General features: G+C 40.9%; 1 protein-coding gene across 10 annotated transcripts in view; it reads right to left on the reverse strand.

Annotated features, from left to right (window-relative positions):
• RAPH1 (Ras association (RalGDS/AF-6) and pleckstrin homology domains 1) overlaps window positions 1-23,439 on the reverse strand; it is a 107,539-nt gene extending 84,100 nt beyond the window's left edge. For 6 of the 10 annotated variants that reach the window (XM_005573995.5, XM_045367521.3, XM_045367520.3 and 3 more), the window contains exon 1: window positions 23,261-23,439. The gene's annotated coding sequence lies outside the window, so the exon portion shown is untranslated. Of the gene's footprint in view, window positions 1-21,527; window positions 21,613-22,300; window positions 22,640-23,260 lie in introns of those variants that run through there. The other 4 variants (XM_074009818.1, XM_045367519.3, XM_074009819.1 and 1 more) reach the window with 2 other exon arrangements.
• Between the last annotated feature and the right edge of the window lie 300 nt (window positions 23,440-23,739).

Consider the following 23,739-nt stretch of genomic DNA (forward strand, 5'->3'; position numbering starts at 1 on the left):
CTCAGCCTCCTGAGTAGCTGGGATTACAGGCGCATGCCACCACGCCCAGCTAATTTTTTGTAGAGACTGGGTTCACTGTATTAGCCAGGATGGTCTCGATCTCCTGACGTTGTGATCTGCCCACCTCAGTCTCCCAAAGTGCTGGGATTACAGGCGTGAGCCACTGCGCCCGGCCATCCCTTAACATTTTAACACAAATTCTGGTTTATAAGAAATCTCAAATAGGTAAAACTTTCATGTTTATGTCCTAAGTTTGAATGAGTAAAAACAGACTTTCATTATCTTATACAACTGAAAAGGTTAGTTTAATAAACAGTTTGCCAGATCTCCCTAGTTATTATCTAGGACTAAACAAGGAGTCAGGAGACTTGAAATTCTTGTCCTAATTCTGCCACTAACTAGCTAGAACTTTGTGTTAAATCATTTAAATCCTTAGCCCTCATTTTCTTAATCTGCAGAAAAATGGGGGGTGGGAAAAGATGAACTAGTTGATACCAAAGATTTCCTCCACTCCTCCAACCCATTCTATTTTTGTCTGAATTTCTACTATTTAATTACTGACTTTACTCTCAATTTCTTCCTATTTATCAGTCTTTTCTCTCCAATCTTTTTTTCTGTTTTTTTTGAGACGGAGTGTCGCTCTGTCACCCACGCTGAAATGCAGTGGGGCATGATCTCGGCTCACTGCAAGCTCCACCTCCCGGGTTCACGCCATTCTCCTGCCTCAGCCTCCTGAGTAGCTGGGACTACAGTCCACCACATCATGCCCCGCCCAAGACTCTATTTCAAAAAAAAAAAAAAAGAAAAGAAAAAAGGCCAGGTGCGATGGCTGACACCTGTAATCCCAGCACTTTGGGAGACTAGGGCAGATCACTTGAGGTCAGGAGTTCGAGTCCAGCTGGCCAACATTGTGAAACCCTGTCTCTACTAAAAATACAAAAATTAGCCGGGCGTGGTGGCGGGTGTCTATAATCCCAGCTACTCGGGAGGCTGAGGCAGGAGAATCGCTTGAGCCTGGGAGGCAGAGGTTGCAGTGAGCTGAGATCACACCACTGCACTGCAGCCCAGGAGAAAGAGCGAGACTCAGTCTCAAAAAACAAACAAACAAACATAGAGTCTCCCTCTGTCACCCAGGCTGGACTGCAATGGGGTGATCTCAGCTCAGTGCAGCCTCCACCTCCCAGGTTCAAGTGATTCTCCTGCCTGAGCCTCCAGAGTAGCTGGGATTACAGGCGCGCCACCACATCCAGCTAATTTTTGTATTTTTAATACAGACAGGGTTTCAACATGTTGGTCACACTGGTCTCAAACTCCTGGCCTCAAGTGATCACCTGCCTCGGCCTCCCAAAGTGCTGGGATTGCAGGCATGCGCCACCACACCTGGCCCTCTCTCCAATCTTAATTCCAAAGTAAGGTATCTGCTGCCAGCTACTCTTTACTCACACTACTTAAGGGGAGGGAGCAGTTTAGGGAGCCAGCTTTCCCACCTTCACAGTCCAAAGCCAGCCACAGCTATCTCTGCTCTGCCCTAGTTCAAATGAAGTCTCAGGAGTTTAGAAATTGTCTGAGGTGCTTTGGCTTCTAATTTAACACTTTAAGGGTTTTTTTTTTTTCTCTCGATGTATTCATTTGTTTGAATAGTTAACATGGCCATGGTTATGAGAGAGAATAAAATACAACTTAGTGTACAACAAAATATGGATTCCAGGAAGCTTAGAGGGTGGCTACCAGTGAGACAATGAGCAATATCCCCCTAGGGTGGGCAGCATGTTGCGAATCTAAAATTTGTGGGTTTTTTTTTTTTTTTGAGATGGAGTCTCGCTCTGTCGCCCAGGCTGGAGTGCAGTGGCGGGATCTCGGCTCACTGCAAGATCCCCTTCCCGGGTTCACGCCATTCTCCTGTCTCAGCCTCCCAAGTAGCTGGAAATATAGGCGCCTGCCACCATGTCCGGCTAATTTTTTGTATTTTTAGTAGAGACGAGGTTTCACTGTGTTAGCCAGGATGGTCTCAATCTCCTGACCTCGTGATCCGCCCGGCTTGGCCTCCCAAAGTGCTGGGCTTACAGGCGTGAGCCACTGCGCCTGGCCAAATTTGTTTTTCATTTAACAATCTTAAAAATCCACATCAATTCCAAATTCTGCCTCATATAATACCAATAAGAATAGAAAAAGTGTTTAAAACTAAGTAAAACTAAAGCTTCAGAATAATGCTGCCATATTAATTATGTGGTTTTGCATTCCCAATCTCTCCCTCTCAATCCCCAACCCTGTGTGCATGTGTACATACACTTTGAGGGGACCTAAGGGTACAATACTCCAGTTTTGCAAAGTAGGAAAGTAGATGGTATCATCTCCATCCTATGATAATGAGGAAACTAACGTTCACAGTCTCAGATAATATATTAAAAATATTTTATAGGCTACTTATAATTATCTTTTGTATTAACCTCTCAATAAAATTTAAGCAAAACTTTTAAAATCTGTAATTTAACTAATCTACAATAAAGAAACCATTAACAGTGCATACCACTGCAAGTTCTGTCTGACGGCATGCTGTGTAAAAAGAGAAGGGGGTTTTCAAAATATCAGCGATTCTAATCTTGCCACATTGGCTAGAACTAATAATGGTCAGGCAGTGTCAAGTTTAGTGCCCTGTTTTTGATCATAGCTAAAATGTTCACATGAATGGCTTCATATCCATAAAATGCTCAAATGACATTCTGGTGGAATGACTGTATCATTCCACAGATGGCTAAATTGGCAGAAGGGCTAAGCTGGTGTCTTTTATTTTATCACTGTTTGGTATGCATTGCTAGTTAAAGAAAATGAACTTCATTCTGTTAAGAACTGGGGCTGTCTGGTTATTAGACCACTTGAGTTGAAATCTCAACTCAAACAGTGAGTAGTTCCATTAACTTAACCTACAGAGGAACAAACATATAAATTATATCCAACTTCTCAGAAACCACGCAAGCAAGACAGTGGAGTGAAACATTCAAAGTGTTGAGAGAAACCAACCAATCTAGAATTCTGTACCTGGCAAAATCACCCTTCAAAAGTGAAGGAGAAATACTTTCTCAGACAAACAATAACTGAAGGAATTTGTTGCCAGTAGAAGTGCTTGCAATAAATATTAAAAGAAGTACATTAGAAAGAAGGAAAATGATATAGTTAAGACACTCAAACTGGCATAAAGGAAGAGCATCAAAGTAGAAATCAGGGAAGGTATAACTTCTACTCTTCTTAATTGATCTGAAGATAATAGTTTGTTCAAAATAACAATGGCAACGATATATGTGATTAGGTAAGCTTATGTATAGATAATATGTATATATGCTTATGTATGCTTACATATAAGTGAATTACAGCAATGGTTCAAGAGACGGGGGAGGGAGGAATTCATATTTTGTTATAAGGTTCTCACATTATGCCCATGAAGCAGTACAGTATTATCTGAAAGTGGATTTCAATTAGTTGTAAATGTAAATTGCAAAGTCTTGGGTGACCGCTACAAAAAAAGTAAGAGAAATACAACTGATACACTAAGAAAGGAGAGAAAATTGAATCATATAAAATGCTCAGTTAAAAGGCAGAAAAAGAGTAAATACAAAATGGAATCAAAAAACAAGGGCAAGAAATAGCAAATGGTAATAAATATGGCAGATATTAATCCAATTATATTAATAATCACTGTGAACATCAACAGTCTAAATGCATCGATTAAAAGAGATTTTTGTTGGCCGGGCATGATGGCTCACACCTGTAATCCCAGCACTTTGGGAGGCCAAGGCAGGCAGATCACGAGGTTAGGAGATCAAGACCATCCTGGCTAACATGGTGAAACCTGTCTCTACTAAACATACAAAAAAAAATTAGCCGGGCATGGTGGCAGGCACCTGTAGTCCCAGCTTCTCGGGAGGCTGAGGCAGGAGAATGGCGTGAACCCAGGAGGCGGAGCTTGCAGGGAGCCGAGATTGTGCCACTGCACTCCAGCCTGGGCGACAGAGTGAGATACTCTGTCTCTGGAAAAAAAAAAAAGAAAAAAAGAAAGAAAAAATTTTTGTCAAAGTAGATCAAAAGAGAAGACCCAACTCAGTTGTCTGCAAGAAACCCACTTTAATATAGACACATATAGATGAAAAGTAAACCAAGAGAGAAAAATATGCCATCCTAACACTAATCAAAAGAAAGCAAGAGGAGCTAACTTAATTTCAGACACAGTGGACTTTAAAGCAAGAAAAATTATTAGGGATAAAGGAGGATATCACATAATGAAAAGGGTCAAGTCTCCAAGATGACATTACATCCTGAATGCATATGTGCCTAATAACAGAGCATCAAACACTGCGAGGCAAAAAAAAAAAAAAAAAAAAAGACTGCAAAGAAAGAAATGAATCCACTATTTAGCTGGAGACTTGAATAACCCTCTGTCAGAAATGGGCAGATTCAGCAGCCAAAAAAATCAGTAAAGATGTAGCTGAACTCAACAACACCATCAATCACCTGGATATAACTGACATCTACGAACTAATTCATCCAAGAACAGAACACGTATCATTCTCAAGCTCACACTGAACATACTCCAAGACAGATCACATTCTGGACCATAAAACACACCATTAACAAATGTGAAAGAACAGAAACAATATATAATGTCTGCTCTCAGAGAACAATGTAACTAAACTAGAAATCAGTAACAAACATAATTGGAAAAAAATATCAAAATACATGAGATTACACAACACCCTCTTAAATAACACCTGGGTCAAAGAAGAAATCTCAAAAGAAATTTTAAAAATACTTTAAACAAAATGAAAATGAAAACACAATTTACCAAGTTTGTGGGATGCAACAAAAGCAATGCTTAGAGGGAAATTTATAGCATAGAATGTCTGCATTAGAAAAGAGGACCTAAAATCAACAATCTAAGTTTCCACCTTAGAAATCTAGAACAACAAGAGTGAATTAAATCCTAAATAAGCAGAAGAATTAAGAATCTGAGCAGAAATCAATGAAACCAAAGATGGGAAATCAAGGAGAAAAATAAAAACCAAAGCTGGTTCTTAAAAAAATAAAATTTAATTTAAAAAAAATCAATAAAATTGATAAGCTTCTAGGTAGCTTAACTAAGAAAAGAAAAAGAACACAAATTACCAATATCAGAAATGAAAGAGGGGACATCACTACAGATCTTACAGACATTAAAAGGAAAATAAAAGAATACTATAAGGCCAGGCACAGTGGTGCACACTTGTAGTCCCAACACTTTGAGAGGACAAGGTAGGCAGACCACTTGAGGTCAGGAGTTTGAGACCAGCCTGGCCAACCTGGTGAAACCCCATCTCTACTAAAAAAATACAAAAATTAGCCAGGTGTGGTGGTGCGCACCTGCAATCCCAGCTATTTGGGAGGCTGAGGCATGAGAATTGCTTGAATCTAGGAGGTGGAGGTTGCAGTGAGCCAAGATTGCACCACTGCACTCCATACTGGGCAACAGAGTGAGACACCATCTCAAAAACAACAACAACAACAACAACAACAACAAAAAACTACTATAGGCCAGGTGTGGTGGCTCACAACTACAATCCTAGTGCTTTGAGAGGCCAAGCAGGACGATTGCTTGAGGCCAGGAGTTCAAGACCAGCCTGAGTAACATAGCAGGACCCCTTCTCCACAAAAAAATTTAAAAATTAGCTGAGGCAGGGCACGGTGGCTCAAGTCTGTAATCCCAGCACTTTGGGAGGCCGAGACGGGCAGATCACGAGGTCAGGAGATCAAGACCATCCTGGCTAACATGGTGAAACCCCGTCTCTACTAAAAAATACAAAAAACTAGCCGGGCGAGGTGAGAGGCGCCTGTAGTCCCAGCTACTCGGGAGGCTGAGGCAGAAGAATGGCAGGAACCCGGGAGGCGGAGCTTGCAGTGAGCTGAGATCCGGCCACTGCACTCCAGCCTGGGCGATACAGAGAGACTCCATCTCAAAAAAAAAAAAAAAAAAGGCCGGGCGCGGTGGCTCAAGCCTGTAATCCCAGCACTTTGGGAGGCCGAGACGGGTGGATCACGAGGTCAGGAGATCGAGACCATCCTGGCTAACACGGTGAAACCCCGTCTCTACTAAAAAAAAAAAAATACAAAAAAATAGCCGGGCGAGGTGGTGGGCGCCTGTAGTCCCAGCTACTCGGGAGGCTGAGGCAGGAGAATGGCGTGAACCCGGGAGGCGGAGCTTGCAGTGAGCTGAGATCCGGCCACTGCACTCCAGCCTGGGCAACAGAGCGAGACTCCGTCTCAAAAAAAAAAAAAAAAAAAAAAAAAAAAAAATTAGCTGAGCATGATAGCATGTGCCTGTAGTCTTAGTTACTTGGGAAGCTAAGGTAGGAGGATCATTTGAGCCCAGTTCAAGGTTACAGTGAGCTATGATCCCACCACTGCACTCTAGCATGGGGAACAGAACAAAATCCTGTCTCTTTAAAGAAAGAAAAAAAAGGATACTATGAATAAACTCCATGCCTATAAATTTGATAACTCAGATGAGATGAACCAATTCCTTGTAAGACACAATTTGTCAAAATTCAAACAAGAACAGACAATCTGAATAGGCCTGTAAAGAAACTCCATCAAGGGCCGGGCGCAGTGGCTCAAGCCTGTAATCCCAGCACTTTGGGAGGCTGAGACAGGCGGATCACGAGGTCAGGAGATCGAGACCATCCCGGCTAACATGGTGAAACCCCGTCTCTACTAAAAAATACAAAAAACTAGCTGGGCGAGGTGGCGGGCGTCTATAGTCCCAGCTACTCGGGAGGCTGAGGCAGGAGAATGGCGTAAACTCAGGAGGCAGAGCTTGCAGTGAGCTGAGATCTGGCCACTGCACTCCAGCCTGGGCAACAGAGCAAGACTCCGTCGCAAAAAAAAAAAAAAGGAAAAAAAGAAACTCCATCAATAATTAATAATTCCAAAACAGAAAGCACAAGGCCCAGACGTTCATTGTGAATTCTACCAAACATTTAGGGAAGAAATTATACTAATTCTCTACAATCTCTTCTCAAAGACAGAAGCAGAGGGAATACATCATAACTCATAAGCCAGCATTATCCTAATACCAAAACCAGAAAAAGATAGTATAGCAGAAGAAAACTATAAACCATTATCTCTCATGAACATAGATGCAAAAAGCCTCAAAAAATATTAACAAATTGAACCCAACAATGTATAAAAATAATTACACACCATGACCAAGTGAGATTTATCAAGTATGCAAGGTTAGTTTAACATCTGAAAATCAATTAATACAATCCATTAAATCAACAGGCTAAAAAACATTTTTTTAATCACATGATTGTATCAATAGATGTAGAAAAAGCATTTGACAAAATCCAGTACTCATTCATAAATTCTCAGTAGGCTAGAAATAAAGGGGAACTTCCTCAACTTGATAAAAAATATCTACAAAAACACCCCACAATTAACATAACACTTAATGGTTAGAAACTTGAAGCTTTCCCACTAAGATCAGGAACAAGATAAGGATGTCCACTCTGACCATTCTTTTTCAATATCATACTGGAAATAACAGCTAATGCAATAACATAATAAAAGGAAATAAATAAAATAAAAACCCAACCACAACGATATTTTTACTCGAGTATCCACAATTATTAAAAATTAAATATGTTCCCCAACCAAAAAAACAACAGGAAGTAAAAGCAGCCATGGGTCCTGTCGGACAAATAATCACCTAAGTTATCTACACAGATGTCACAACATGGGAGCTAATGCATTTCAGGCAATTCTCCAGTATCAAACACTTATACAGCCACAACAGCTAACATTTTTCTTTAGAGATAGCACTTTTACCTCACAGTGAGTGAATAAACATAAATAGTACTTTTATTCAAAATTCTTTTTAGAGCTTTGCGATTGGAATTTCTTAGTGACACTTGAAATAATACTGTTTCCACGGATTAAAAAATATAACACAGAGGCCAGGCACAGTGGCTCACACTTGTAATCCTAGCACTTTGGGAGGCTGAGGTGGGTGGATCGCTTGAGTTCAGGAGTTTGAGCCCAGCCTGAGAAACAGGGTGGAACACTATACCAAAAGAAAAAAAAAAAATTACCCAGGCATGATGGCACCCACCTGTGGTCCTAGCAACTTGAGAGGCTGAGGTGGGAGGATCATTGGAGCCTGGGAAATTGAAGCTGCAGTGAGCTGTGATCATACTACTGTACTCCAGCATGGGTGACACAGCGAGCCCCTGTCTCAAAAAAAACAAAAAACAAAAAACAAAAAAACCACACCAGGCATGGTGGCTCACGTCTGTAATCCCAGCCCTTTGGGAGGTCGAGGCAGGTAGATCACCCGAGGTCAGGAGATCGAAACCAGCTTGGCCAACATGGTGAAACCCCATCTGTACTAAAAATACAAAATTAGCTGGGCATGGTGGTACTTGCCTGTAGTGCCAGCTACTCGGGAGGCTAAGGCAGGAGAATCACCTGAACCCCAACAGGTGGAGATTGCAGTGAGCCGAGATCGTGCCACTGCACTCCAGCCTGGGCAACAAGAGCGAAACTCTGTCTCAAAAAGAAAAAAAAAACAAAAAAACTATAGAACTCCTTATTTCTAATAAGTATACTTCTAGAAACATACTAAAGAATGTTAAAAAAAAAAAAAAAAAAACCCCATCAGACTCATAAAGTTGGCAAAAATAGTGTGATAAAACCAGGGGTTGGTGAGGATGTGGAACAATAGGAACATTCTGGAAGGACATATATTCCTCATCACTTTGGAGAGCCATTAGAAAATCACATATCTTATGAACCAGCAATACCACTTCTAAGTGTCCAAGTGGAGCACCAGGAGAAATGTAAAATAACGTTCACTGGGGCATCCTAACTATCTAACTGTCCCCCAAAAGGGTAATGGAAAAATTGGCTCATTCTGACAAAAAGAATGAACTGGATCTATGAACCAGTATAAATCATGTCAATCATATGATGAGTAAAATATACAGGTTTTTGGTTTTGTTGTTGTTTTTGAGACGGAGTCTTGCTCCGTGCCCAGCCTGGAGTACAGTGACACAATCTTGGCTCACTGTAACCTCTGCCTCCAGGGTTCAAGTGATTCTCCTGCCTCAGCCTCCCGCGTAGCTGGAATTACAGGTATGCGTCCATGCCCAGCTAATTTTTGTATTTTTAGTACAGACGGGGTTTCACCATGTTGGCCAGGCTGGTCTTCAACTCCTGACCTCAGGTGATCTGCCCACCTTGGCCTCTCAAAGTGCTGGGATTACGGGCGTGAGCCACTGCACCCAGCCAAAAATGCAGATTTTTGAAAAATATAAATATATAGTTTACATAAAATTTGAAAGCACAGAATATTAAGTAAAATTTTATGGATATGTATGTATGTATTAACTGGATTAAAACATGGTGGGAACACCACAGATTACCTGGAGGAAGATTTTCCTTGTATATATTACACCTCTTTAAAGGAAATTATTTGGAGCAAAGTGTAACAACTGGCTACTACTGGTGGTGAATATGTAGATGTCTATCATGTTTTATACTTTGGTTTAAAATGTTTCAAAATTAAAAACAAATTTTGTTTTTAAAAAATATTCTAAATAAACTGTAACATATGCTTATTGTACAGTAACTTTAAACAACATGGAAGCATAAAGAGAACACCCACCCATTATATTATTATAAAGCAGATGTTCTAAGTTAATGATACACATTTAAATAAAAGAACTAAATTGTGCATGCAACAATGAACTATAAAATGTATACACACACATGAGGAGAATATACCAAAAATTTTAACTGTAGTCATTTCTGGATAGTAGGATTAAGTCTTATTTTCTTCTCTATACATTTCTCTGTGTTGCATATTTCCATTAATATTAATAGTGAAAGAAAGAAAAAAGGAAACTATAAAATGCAAATTCAAAATCATCATTGGGTAAAAACTTATGCACTAATTCACCTGACAAGATTCTACTTTACTTCCGATTCTAAAAGTATCAGACTATCTTTAAAGATTGGCCTTTTTAAATATTAATATCCAAAACAATACAAGCCAAAAGAATTGCGCCAATAAACTATATAGCGTTAAACTTCTACTTTTATATAACAAAAGATATCTGTTTTGGTCTCCTGTATTTCTAGCATTGTCACATCAGAGTAGATGGCCCCTTTATGTATTAAATAATGTTATCATATAGAAAAATCTCCATACCAAATCTCGATTTATATCATAAAAATAAAGCCATGTGTAAATAATGATTTGGCTGTAGGAAATGAAATAGGACAGCATGCAGTGTTTATGTAATATATTGTAAGGCAACTGAAAAATATAAACATTGCTGTGTAAGACCTAAATGGACAGATATGCCATCTTAATAGATTAGAAGATGCAATATTAATGCCTGTTCTCCCCCAAAATGAACTCGGTATTCAGTGTAATTACAACCAATGTCCCAGTGGGCATTTTTTACAGAAACTGACAAGATTATTCTAAAATTTATATGGAAAAAAGCAAATGACCTAGCATAGTCAAAAGAACCTTGAAAAGGGTTGGGTGCAGTGGCTCACACCTGTAATCTAGGCATTTTGGAAGGCTGAGGTGGGCAGATCACCTGAGGTCAGGAGTTCGAGACCAGCCTGGCCAACATCATGAAACCCCATCTCTACTAAAAATAAAAAAATTAGCAGAGCACGGTGGTGGGCACCTGTAATCCCAGCTACTAGGGAGGCTGAGGCGGGAGAATCACTTGAACCTGGAAGGCGGAGGTTGCAGTGAGCCGAGATTGTGCCACGGCACGCTAGCCTAGGCAACAGAGCAAGACTCTGTCTCAAAAAAGAAAAGAAAAGAAAAGAAAAGAGCCTTAAGAGTAGGGAAGGAACTTATTTTACCTGATTTCAAGACTCACTATCCAGCTAAATAATCAAGACAATGTAGTACTAGCAAAAAGGATAGAGAATCACATCAATGTAACAGAATGGAAAGTCCAGGAATAGACCCACACACAAAATGTCAAACAATTTTCAGTAGGGATGTCACAAGTGAAGCAGGCAATGAGGAAAGTGTTTTTTAACAAATGACACTGGCACAACTAGATATAAATGGGGAAGAGGCCTCAATATCACTCATAAACAAAAATTAATTCAAAATGGATTATAGACTGAAATGTAAAAACTAAAATTATAAACTCCAAGGAGAAAATATGGGAATATACTTTCTGAACTTTGGTGTAGGCAAAAATTCATTAGGGCAGAGACAACACTGAGCATAAAAGGAAAATTCGGTAATTTTGAAGCCCAATATAAAAACTTCTGATCTTTGAAAAACACTATTAAAAAAATAGACGGCCAGGAGCAGTGGCTCACGCCTGTAATCCCAGCACTTTGGGAGGCGGAGGCAGGTGGATCACGAGGTCAGGAGACCGAGACCATCCTGGCTAACATGGTGAAACCCCATCTCTACTAAAAGTACAAAAAGTTAGCTGGGTGTGGTGGCATGCACCTGTAGTCCCAGCTACTCGGGAGGCTGGGGCAGAAGAATCACTTGAACCCAGGAGGCGGAAGTTGCAGTGAGCCGAGATCACGCCACTGCATTCCAGCATGGGCAACAGAGCGAGACTCCGTCTCAAAAAAAAAAAAAAAAAAAAAGACAAGCTAAGCTACAGACTAAGAGAAAATATTTGCAAATATATCCAATAAAGAACTTGTATCTAGAATAAATAATTGTTAAACTAAATTTTAAAGATATACAATCTTATTTTTTAAATGGGCTAAGACTTGCTGTCACTTCCCAAATGACTAAGAACATTAAGTTGCTCAACATCGATAATAATCAGAGAAAGACGAATTAAAGCTACAATTGTATCATTACATTCCCATTACAATGGCCAGAATGAGGAAGACTGACAATACCAAGTCTTAGGATACACAGCAATTACAAGTGTCATATAATGCTGTTGGATATAAAATGATACAACTTTGGAAAAATCTGACCATTTTTAAAATTAAAGTTAAAAATATACCTACCCTATAACCCAACATGTCCTCATAGGTATTTATCCTCAAGAAATGAAAACCTGTCCACAAATGGAAACAGCCTAAATGTCTATCAAAGGCGTCTGGAAAAACAAAATGTGGCATATGTGCATAATGGAATACTTCAGCAATAAAAAAAGCAACAAGATGGAAGAATCTAAAAATTATTATTCTGCATGAAAACAAGCCAGACTTGGGTGGGTTAGGAGGGGAAGGGAACAAGACACTGTATGATTCCTTTCACATAAAATTCTAGAAAATGCAAACTAATCCATAGTGACAGATTGCCATAAGACAGGGGTAGAGGGGAACAAATTACAACGAGATATGAGGAAACTTTGGGAGATGATGGAAATGTTCAGTTTTGATTATAGTGATGGTTTCATGAGTGTATGAAAACTTACGAAATTGTACACTTTAATATGTGCAGTTTATTATATAGAAATTATACCTCAGTAAAGCAATTAAAAAAATTTTTAAAGAAACAAGCAACCTAAAACACTTTATAGCAGAATTAGAGTTAGAAGTCACTTCTGATATATGCAATTTTCTGATTATATATTGTTCTTCAATACAAAGTTTTTAAAAGGAGGAACATCTATCTAAATGGCCTAGCAATCCCAGTCCTTTACCTAAGATAAATGAAACATCTGTTCATAAAAAGACTTGTGCAAAAATGTTCATAGCCATTTTCTTCAGAATAGTCCCAAACTAGAAGCAGCCCAGTTGCCCAACAACATGAAAATGGATATCTGGTATATTAACATATTCTTTTTTTTTTTTTTTGAGATGGAGTCTTACTCTGTCGCCCAGGCTGGAGTGCAGTGCACAATCTCAGCTCACTGCAACCTCCACCTCCTGGTTCAAGGAATTCTCCTGTGTCAGTTTCCAGAGTAGCTGGGATTACAGGCGCCCACCACCGCACTTGAGTAATTTTTGTAGTTTTAGCAGAGACAGGGTTTCACCATGTTGGTCAGGCTGGTCTTGAACTGCTGACCTCAAGCAATCCATCCCCTTGGCCTCCTAAAGTGCTGGGATTACATGCGTGAGCCACCACGCCTGTCCATATTAACATATTCATACAATTGAATATTACCACTAAAAAGGAACTACTGATATAAGCAACAATATGGAAGAATCTAAAAACATGCCGACAGCCTGGCCAACATGGTAAAATCCCATCTCTACTACAAATACAAAAAATTAAAAAATAAAAATAAGCCGGGCGTGGTGACACACACCTGTAATCCCAGCTACTTAGGAGGCTGAGGTGGGAGAATTGCTGGAACCTGACAGGCAGAGGTTGCAGTGAGCCGAGATTGGGCCACTGTGCTCTACCCAGGGCAACCGAGAAAAAAAAAAGCAAAATACATGCTGAGTGCAAGAAGCTGGAGACAAAAGCATACATAGTTATGATTTAATTAATACAAAGTTATAAAACAGGCAAAACTTACCTGTGCTGCAGCAACTATGACTGCAGTTGCTTTGGGGATAGGCAAAGAAAACAGAGAGAAGGAAAAGATAAAGAGCACGGTGATGGAAAATGTTGTATACCTTGCTAGAGGTGTTCAGAAAAAAAATACTACGGACATGAAAAAATTATAAGTCTATAAAACACTACTCAATTACTAAGTTAAATACTTAATTTTTTATTTTTAATTAAGGGTACTTTTAAATTCACCTTGAATAATTCCTAAAAGCATAATGCAAAATTCAAATTTAGGCTTCTGAAATAAGCCTATAATTTCAACTGTGTTGAAGAATAAATTTTATTAAAGACTCAATTTGCTAACTTTTTTTAAAAAAATGTTTTCTTACTGTATATGTTGATAAATTATAGGTGTATACATTTATGGGGTACAAAGTGATAGATATTATGATTTCTGATATAATATGGAATGATTTCACTTTGCTGAAATTATCTACTTTCTTCCACGAACATTACTTTCCAATTAGTATTAGAACCAGAATGTTTTGTCCCAAGTGCTTTAAGATGACTTCGTATAAGAATACTGTACACTGGCCAGGCAAGGTGGCTCATGCCTGAAATCCCAGCACTTAGGGAGGCCAAGGCAGGCAGATCACCTGAGGTCAGGAGTTCAAGCCCAGCCTGGCCAACGTGGTAAAACCCCATTTCTACTAAAAATACAAAAATTAGCCAGGTGTGGTGGTGGGCACCGGTAATCCCAGCTACTTGGGAGGCTGAGGCAGGAGAATCGCTTGAACCTGGAAGGTAGAGGTTGCAGTGAGCCGAGTGCAGTGAGACAGGAGCAAAACTCCGTCTCAAAAAAAAAAAAACAAAAAAAAGAATACTATACACTATGAAGTGGAATTTAATATGAAAGGCTCATTATTAACAGTGTTTCTTTTTTTCTTTTTTTTGGAGACAAGAGTCTCGCTCTGCCACCCAGGCTGGAGTGCAATGGTGTGATCTCAGCTCCTGCAGCCTCTCCCTGCCAGGTTCAAGCGACTCTCCTGCCCAGCCTCCCAAGTAGCTGGGATTACAGATGCCTGCCACCATGCCCAGCTAATTTTTGTGTTTTTAGTACAGACAGGGTTTTGCCACATTGGTCAGGCTGGTCTAGAACTCCTGACCTCAGGTGATCCGCCCACCTCAGGATCCCAAAGTGCTGGGTTTACAGGCGTGAGCCACAATGCCTGGCCTAACATTTCATAAGACTGTATAGTGGTTTCCAAAATGGAGGTAATTATACCCCAGGATGTAAGAGTGATTCACTGGGGTATAAGAACATCTTATTAGAAGTTCTATTTTTATTTAATCCTTATCTTAATACACACATGTATTTTATGTGTAATACGTATTTATCCCTAACATACAGATACTGGCGTCTTCACTGTGGCCACCTGTCAATCAAATGTCATATAAAGTAACGTAAGTATTCTGGTACTAAATAATTCTAGGTATTGTGAGGCTAGAGTGATAGGAGTTACTATCTTTAATATATTGATTCTTTTTCAATAATAAAGGATCTACCCTTTTATAAGCTTCTACAAGAGACTGGTATTCCAGAGAAGACATATTCTCAACAGTAAATGATTTCCTCAATAAAAACGTTTTATGGGCTGGCCGTGGTGGCTCATGCCTATAATCCCAGCACTTTGGGAGGCTGAGGTGGGCGGATCACCTGAGGTCAGGAGTTCGAGACCAGCCTGACCAACATAGAGTAACCCCATCTCTACTAAAAATACAAAAAAAATCAGCCAGGCGTGTTGGCGCATGCCTGTAATCCCAGCTACTCGGGAGGCTGAGGCAGGAGAATTGCTTGAACCCATGAGGCGAAGGTTGTGGTGAGCCGAGATTGCACCACTGCACTCCAGCCTGGGCAAAAGAGTGAAATTCCGTCTCAAAAAAAAATTTATAGAAAACTGTATTATATAATCCTTCATGAAGCAGCTGCTTTGACCTCAATGAAACAAAGTTGGAGGAGAGGGTAAGGTTTAACTCCAAAAGCAAAGCAGAACAAAAGAGAAACTGAAGCAAGAAAAGAGCTAAGTGTTAAAGGATGTTGTTACTGATGTTGTTAAGGAGTGACCATCGTATTTTATACTAAATAGGTTTGTCTCATGGCAAATCATTAAAAAAGTTGTGCAATTTAAAGATGAGGTAAGCATTTACGTTTTATAAAAAAGAGTAGAGTTCTAAATTTGCTGAATTTCTGTAATAAGTGGCTGTGCTATGGCAGTATGCTACCTAGACAAAATTTTTAAAAACAAAAACATGGTTAATGCATCTGTATCTTAAAGGTAAATGAGACATTTTAAAACTTAGTAAGAAAATAGCTGTATTCTAAAAAAAACAATGTGTGTCATCTTAAAATACTCATATGTGCACACTCTAAGAACAGAGAAGCTATTTCTAACTTTTTAAATGCCTTCCAAACACAGTTTTGGTGGATTTTGAATCCATTTATTAAAAATTTATAAATACAAATCCTCACACTGATTTGCAAGAATAACTGATTGACAAATAGGGAGAGCAAACTTTGTACTAGCCCAGTCTGCATAACTGATGGATAGAAATTAAACGGTATCTCCTAATTGAAAGTACAGCCAAAGAGGCACTTTTTCTTTGTGGGTATATGTTCCTACACGAGCTGCCTTGTCACTTAAGACAAGCATTGGCCGGGCGCGGTGGCTCAAGCCTGTAATCCCAGCACTTTGGGAGGCCGAGACGGGCGGATCACGAGGTCAGGAGATCGAGACCATCCTGGCTAACACGGTGAAACCCCGTCTCTACTAAAAAACACAAAAAACTAGCCGGGCGAGGTGGCTGGCGCCTGTAGTCCCAGCTACTCGGGAGGCTGAGGCAGGAGAATAGCGTAAACCCGGGAGGCGGAGCTTGCAATGAGCTGAGATCCGGCCACTGCACTCCAGTCTGGGCGACAGAGCGAGACTCCGTCTCAAAAAAAAAAAAAAGACAAGCATTAAAAACCAGTAACATGGGCCGGGCGCGGTGGCTCAAGCCTGTAATCCCAGCACTTTGGGAGGCCGAGACGGGCGGATCACAAGGTCAGGAGATCGAGACCATCCTGGCTAACACGGTGAAATCCCGTCTCTACTAAAAAATACAAAAACCTAGCCGGGCGAGGTGGCGGGCGCCTGTAGTCCCAGCTACTCGGGAGGCTGAGGCAGGAGAATGGCGTGAACCCGGGAGGCGGAGCTTGCAGTGAGCTGAGATCCGGCCACTGCACTCCAGTCTGGGCGACAAAGCGAGACTCTGTCTCAACAAAAAAAAAAAAAAAAAAAAAAAAACAACCAGTAACATAATAAACAGATTCAAGAGCCAGATTTGAAAATTTCTGTGTTAACGAGTACTATAACCAAGATTTTTCAAATATAATGTATCATATTCACTGCTGCTGCCTTAAACTGTATTATGTTTATTGTAAAAACTTAGGGTAAAAAATGTTTTGAACCATTATTGTTTATTAAGTACACTATTCACAGATAAGTAGGATCACTGACTTCCTTTACTGGTTTCCAATGTCATTTGTTACAATATGAAATAAACCAATGAGTCAAGAAATAATTATTTTTTATAAAGTAAACATTATTGGAAAATTAGAACAAATTGTATTTGGGAAAGGGATATATAAAGAATATATTTTCAAGTCATATTATTGGTTGTTTTGCTGTATTGATTTTTTTTTTTTTTTTTTGAGACAGGGTCTCACTCTGTCACTGTAGCCTTGACCCGCCAGTCTCAGGTGATCCTCCCAATCTCAGCCTCCCCAGTTAACTGGAACTACAGGCACGCGCCACCATGCCTGGCTAATTTTTGTATATTTTGTAGAGACAGGGTTTTGCCATGTTCAGGCTGGTCCCAAACTGAGATCAAGCGATCAGCCTACCTCAGCCTCACCTGGCCTGCTCTACTGACTTAGCTAATACTTTTCTTCACTTATCAAACTCAGTAAGATCCTTCTAAAAGTAATTTCCAAAAAAGCATCCAAGTTTTTTTGTTTTGTTTTGAGACAGAGTTTTGCTCTTGTTGCCTATGTTGGAGTACAATGGCACGATCTCAGCTCACTGCAACCTACACCTCCCAGGTTCAAGCAATTCTCCTGCCTCAGCCTCCCGAGTAGCTGGGATTACAGGCATGTGCTACCACGTCCATTTAATTTCTTGTATTTTTAGTAGAGATGGGGTTACTCTATGTTGGTCAGGCTGGTCTTGAACTCCCGGCCTCGGGCAATCTGCCCACCTCGGCCTCCCAAAGTGCTGCGATTACAGGCATGAGCCACTGCGCCTGGCCAAAGTTTTAAATACCACTGCAAAATTGACTTATGATTCTACAATAATACTGGGCCTACTGAATATGTTTACACTCCAATTTTTGCTAGCTATCACCATTCTTCACCACACAGGGCTTAAATTTTAATAGTCTAACATAATGATAAGTCCTTGGCTTCCCGATCTTGCTTTTCTTCCCATCTAAAGGGATGACTTTTGTTCCTCCTTTTCTCAACCTTATCTGTTCACCCATTTTCAACTCATAGACCCTTCTGTTTCTTTGTGGTCCCTGCTTCTTCAGTGTCATCTTCTACCGATTCCTTGTATTTTATACTTAAACTGGCACTGGCATCCTCTCTATTGTGGAGAACAGAATACCTATCTTAGATTTCTCTATTATGCCTAGCTCTGCTTAGAGCAGAAAAACAGTATGCATTTTATTAAGAGCAAATACATATATACTTTTTAAAAAGCCAATTTATATAAGTCATAAGTGATACATTTTGAGACACCTGCCTTAAAACGTGAAAAGTACCTTAAAATAATAGCAAGAAGAGCATATGAAAAAGCTTTAGAGATCATATAATCTGGGGTTTTAAAAACTATTTCACAACAAAACTCTTTCAGATGAAATTTTACACAGCCTCCCAAATATATAAAGCTGGCAAAAGCATTGCTATTTTATGTTCAAATACATTATGTTAATTTATTGTAAACTCAAATAAAGAGATAAATTAAGGTTAAACAATCCAATTATTTTTGTATGCTTTGTTTTGATTTCACCCAGGTAAGCAGTTGCAGCTCTTAACGGTCACATCTGCAGTCTTCAGGATACTCTTCAAACACACTGATTCAAATGTTTTAAACAATAAAAGGAAAAGTTTTATTCTTAGGAATGTCTGCCCCATCGCACCCCCAAAATTAACCACGTATAACCATGTAGCACTATGGTCTTCAATGTGTTAAAAAAAATTTAGGCTGGGCGTAGTGGCTCACGCATGTAATCCCAGCAGTTTGGGAAGCCGAGGTAGGTAGATCACCTGAGGTCAGGAGTTCAAGATCAGCCTGGGCAACATGGTGAAACCCTGTCTCTACTAAAAATACAAAAATGAGCTGGACACAGTGGCATGTGCCTGTAATCCCAGCTACTCAGGAGGCTGAGGCAGGAGAATCACTTGAGCCTGGGAGGCAGAGGCTGCAGTGAGCTGAGACTGTGCCATTGCACTCCAGCCTGGGTGATAGAGCAAGACTCCATCTCAAAAAAAAAAAAAAAATTATATACACATATGCATACATATAAATATACACACGTGTATATATGAATGAGTATGAGTGCCGGAACCATTCAATGGGGAAAGGACAGTCCTTTCAACAAGTGGTGCTGGGAAAACTGGATATGCAAAAGAATGAAGTTGGACCCTTACCTAACACATTTGCAAAAATTAACCCCAAAAGGATCAAAGACCTAAACATAAGAGCTGAAACTATAAAACTTGTAAAAGAAAACAGGGAAAACCTTCATGACATTGGATTTGGCTACAATGTCTTGAACATGACACCAAAAGCACAGACAGAAGAAAAAATAATTTGGACTTCCTCAAAATTTAAAACTTTTGTGTTTGGGGAGTGGGGGGCTGGGGGAGGGATAGCATTAGGAGAAATACCTAATGTAAATGATGAGTTTATGGGTGCAGCAAACCAACATGGCACACGCATATAACAAACCTGCAAGTTGTGCACATGTACATCAGAACTTAAAGTATAAAAAAAAAATTTTTTTTTTACTTGATAGTAAAGGATACTATCAAGACAGTGAAAAGACAACCCATAAAATGGGAGAAAATATTTGCAAATCATGTATTTGATAAGGGGTTAATATCCAGAGTATATAAAGAACTCCTACAACTCACCAAAAACAACCTACTTTAAAAATGAGTCAAGGACTTGGATAGACATTTCTCCTCAGATATACAAATGGACAACAAGCATATGAAAAGATGCTCAACATCACTAATCATTACGAAAATTCAAATCAAAACCACAATGAAATACCACCCCACGCCCATTAGAATAGCTATTATCAAAAACATAAAAAGAAAAAACACTAGAAAAGATGTGTTGGCAAGATACGGAGAAACTGGAACCTTTGTGCATTGCTAGCGGGAATGTAAAATGGTGCAGCTGCTGTGGAATGCAATATGGCAGTTCCTCAAAAATTAAATATAGAATTAGCAAACAGTCTAGCAATCCCATTTCTGGGTATATAGAAATACTGAAAAAAGAACGGAAAGCAGGGATTCAAACAGTTGTACACCAATACTCAAGGCAGCATTATTCACAGTACACCAAAGGTGGAAACAACCCAAATATCCATAAATGTGGTATATACATACAATGGAATATTGATCAGTCTGAAAAATGGAATTCTGATACATCCTACATGGATGACCTTGAAGACAGTATGCTAAGTAACATAAGCCAGACACAAGAATCAATATTGTATGAGTCAAAAGTAGAAAAGTTATTACTAGGGGGGTAGGGGGAGGGAAGTGGATAGTTACTGTTTTGTTTTTGAACAGGGTCTCACTCTGTCACACAGTGTGCATGATCATAGCTCACTGCAGCTTCTAGAACTACTGTTTAATGGGAAGAATTTCAGTTTGGGATAAAAAAGTTCTGGAGATGGTGGTTATGGTGGCACAACAATGTACTCAAGCCACTGAACAGTACACTTAAAAATAGTTAAAATGGTAAATTGTACGTTATATATACTTTACCACATTTTTTTAAAGAGTATATATGTGTGTTGCTTTAGTGGCAGTGTAAAAACACGGTTAAGAATACAAGCTTCAGAATTAGGCTGCCCGGTTTCAAATCCAGCTCTGCCACTATAGCTCTGCAGTCTTTGGGCAACTTATTGTCTGTGCCTGTTTTCTCAAATAATAAATTCTATTTCATAGGGTTATGTGAGAATTAAATAAATTAACACATATAAAGTGTTTAAAACAGTGTATGTCATACAGTGGTCACTTTTTATTATTACAAGTTTAAAATACATTTTTATTGAGATTTAAGTCAAACATCTGCAGAATCTCTGAAATTCTCAAGTTCAGAGAACCAGTTTAAGAAGCAGTGATCTAATCCAAACTTCTCATTTTATAGGTAAAGGAATTAAGAGTCCAAGATAAGTTATCTGCCTGAGGTCACATCTTGTTTCACTAATATTAATTCTCCTAAAATTAAGTGTTTGGGATTAACAGTACTAATGTTGACATTCAATTACTTCCAAACCAAAGCAACTAAAGCCATGAGATTCTATAACGTGTATCCAAGAATCTGTGAATAGTCTGACAGTTATCTACGATGCCAATCTAATAAGTATTTATGGGGTGAGAACCAAAAGGCAGCAAAACCAAAAGACATAATCATCCTCAAAGACAATGGTTAAATACACCTCTTCGGAAAATAAGGTGCTAAATAATTGTGAAAACAAACCCAATAGTACCCACCACTCCACTCCTTTCATACAGTCACATACTCTCTTAGTGAGACCTCTGAGTCTGAAAAATAAGCTGCTGCTTCTACCAAATAAAGCTAATGTTTACCACAAGGCAACATCTACAAATAATTCTTTATTAAATTCAAACAGAAGAGACAGAAATCTGAATTATACAAAATGTCTAATCCAAAAAATCATGAATTGAGCTTTCTATACTTACTTGAGTACGGCTGAATCTGGTTTCCGGGAAATTCAGCACACAAAAAGCAAAATAACCGAGACAATCTTTGAAGGTCAGACTCAACAAGAGTTAAAAGCTATTGAGCGTCTCTATTTTGCCCCTCCCCCAAAGGTCCTCCCACTCAATTCGGCTCTCAAAGGATAGCACCACCACCATATGAAATGTCCTCCTCCTTCCCATCTGAATCTGCTGAAATCCTACTCATCCTTAAAGGTTTCACTTAAATGCCGACGCTTCCATGCATTCCTCCTCAATTTAGAATTAATCTCTCTTCTTCGCTCTCCTATTCTACACCTCAACGTTTTATTATATAATGCACTGTATTACAATTGCCTGCATTCACTAACCCCCCGCACCGCACCCCCAAAAAAAAACCATCCCGAAGATGAAAGGAATTTAAGGTGCTGTTAAACACCTCTGTGCCAGGCAAAGTGCTACGCATTTTGCATACATTATCTCATTTAATCTGCATGAAATACATCTGGGGAGGTAAACAGGTGTTATTCTTATTTTACTGATAGGGAACGTACTGCAGAGTTCAATAGCTTATCCAACATCACACTGCCAGCCAATTCCAGGGCGTACGGTTTCCCCTACTCCAAAGAGCTCTTTCCACCAGCCCATGCTTGTTCACCTGGTGTCCCCCAGCCTAACTGACAGAGAGTAGGTATTCCATAAATGTTTGCTGAATTTAATATCCCCATGGACTGACCCTTTAATAATCCGATCACGCCTCATCCCAAACCCGTTACCTTTACTGTTCCTTAACGAAGCAGCTCTCCGCATTTCCCTGAGAAATACTGCAGACAACATCAACCCTTATTGGAAGACTGAGTGAAGAACTTTTCCATTCTCCCGGATTTCCCCAACGGATCTTCCCAAAGAATTTAAGAAATGCAAACACGCAAGACACATGTAACATTTACACCCTCCCTCAAGGCTCTTATTTCATATTAAACCATGTCTTCGAGCTTATAAGCAATAAGGTTTATGCGGTTTCCAGCTCACACAGTGGGGACACCCTAAGTCACTGCCTTAAGAAAACCACATCTTTCAACCTGTCTTAACACGAAGGCATCCTAACTAACACTATCACACTGCCCCCTCCCTCTGTCCACCCCTCCCCCCAAGAATTGCAGTTTGGATTTCCGGCGGGAATGTATAATACACACGGCAAGAGGAGATGGGGTTAAGAAGCAATGAAGCAATTACTTAGCCTGCTTAATTAGAAATAAGACAGAGAAGGCGCCCCGCCTTTGAAAATCTCTGCACTTAACTCATCTATGAAAGATGGGGGCATCGACACCCAAGCAACCCGACATCCAGTGGCTGGTTTCTGCAGCTGGTCGGGAGAAGAGTCCTTTCCTCCCTGCGGTCCCCGGCCACCAACCACGGTGCTGGGTCGGGAAAGTCTAACCGCACCCTCCCCAGGCGGCCCCTTATCTCATTGTCTCCCTCCCTCGCGGTCCCCAGGGGCGCAGGGTGCAGTCCAGGCCCCACCGACCACCATCCACCGGCCGGGCGCGGTCCAGCCAGCCCCAGCCCGTGCCCCAACCTAGCAGCGACCCCGCCCCATCTGCGGCCGCCCGCACCGCACCCGGATGGCGGGGCCGGGCGCCCGGAAAATGGAGGCGGGAGCGGCAGGAGCGCCTCACTGCACCGCGCCCAGCCGGCCCCCTCCCCTGGCCCCGAGGGCGAAGCTAACCACTCACCGCCGCAGCCGGTCGGCCCTTCCGCTGCCCCCGCTACCGTCGCGGCCGGGGGCAAGAAAACCGCCGCTCGCGCTCCTCCAGCCGCTGCCTCCGCCTCCTCCCCAGGCGCAGCGCTCCCTCGCCAGAGACGCAGCGAGTGCCGGCAGCTCCCGCGCCGCGCGCTCCGTGACTGACTGACTGACTGACTGGCCGGCTGGCTGGCTGACTGGCTGACTAGCTGGCGGCGGCGGGAGCAGGAGCGGGGGCGGGGCGGCCGCAGCGCCCCGCGGCAGCAGAGCCGAATGTGGTCGCGTCCAGCCGAGACGCAGAAGGCGGGGTTGAGGGCCGGACTGCCGACTGTAGGGCCGCGCCAACCACTCACTTCCGGCGCAGGCCGCCGCGCCCGCCGCCCTTCCCCAGCCCGCGCCCCCCGCCCGCCCTCCCTTCAGGCGCCGGGCCGCACCCAGCCGCGGCTCCGGTCGTGCCTCGCCTTTCCTTCG

The sequence above is a fragment of the Macaca fascicularis genome, chromosome 12, assembly GCF_037993035.2.
Source record: "Macaca fascicularis isolate 582-1 chromosome 12, T2T-MFA8v1.1".
Taxonomy (NCBI): domain Eukaryota; kingdom Metazoa; phylum Chordata; class Mammalia; order Primates; family Cercopithecidae; genus Macaca; species Macaca fascicularis.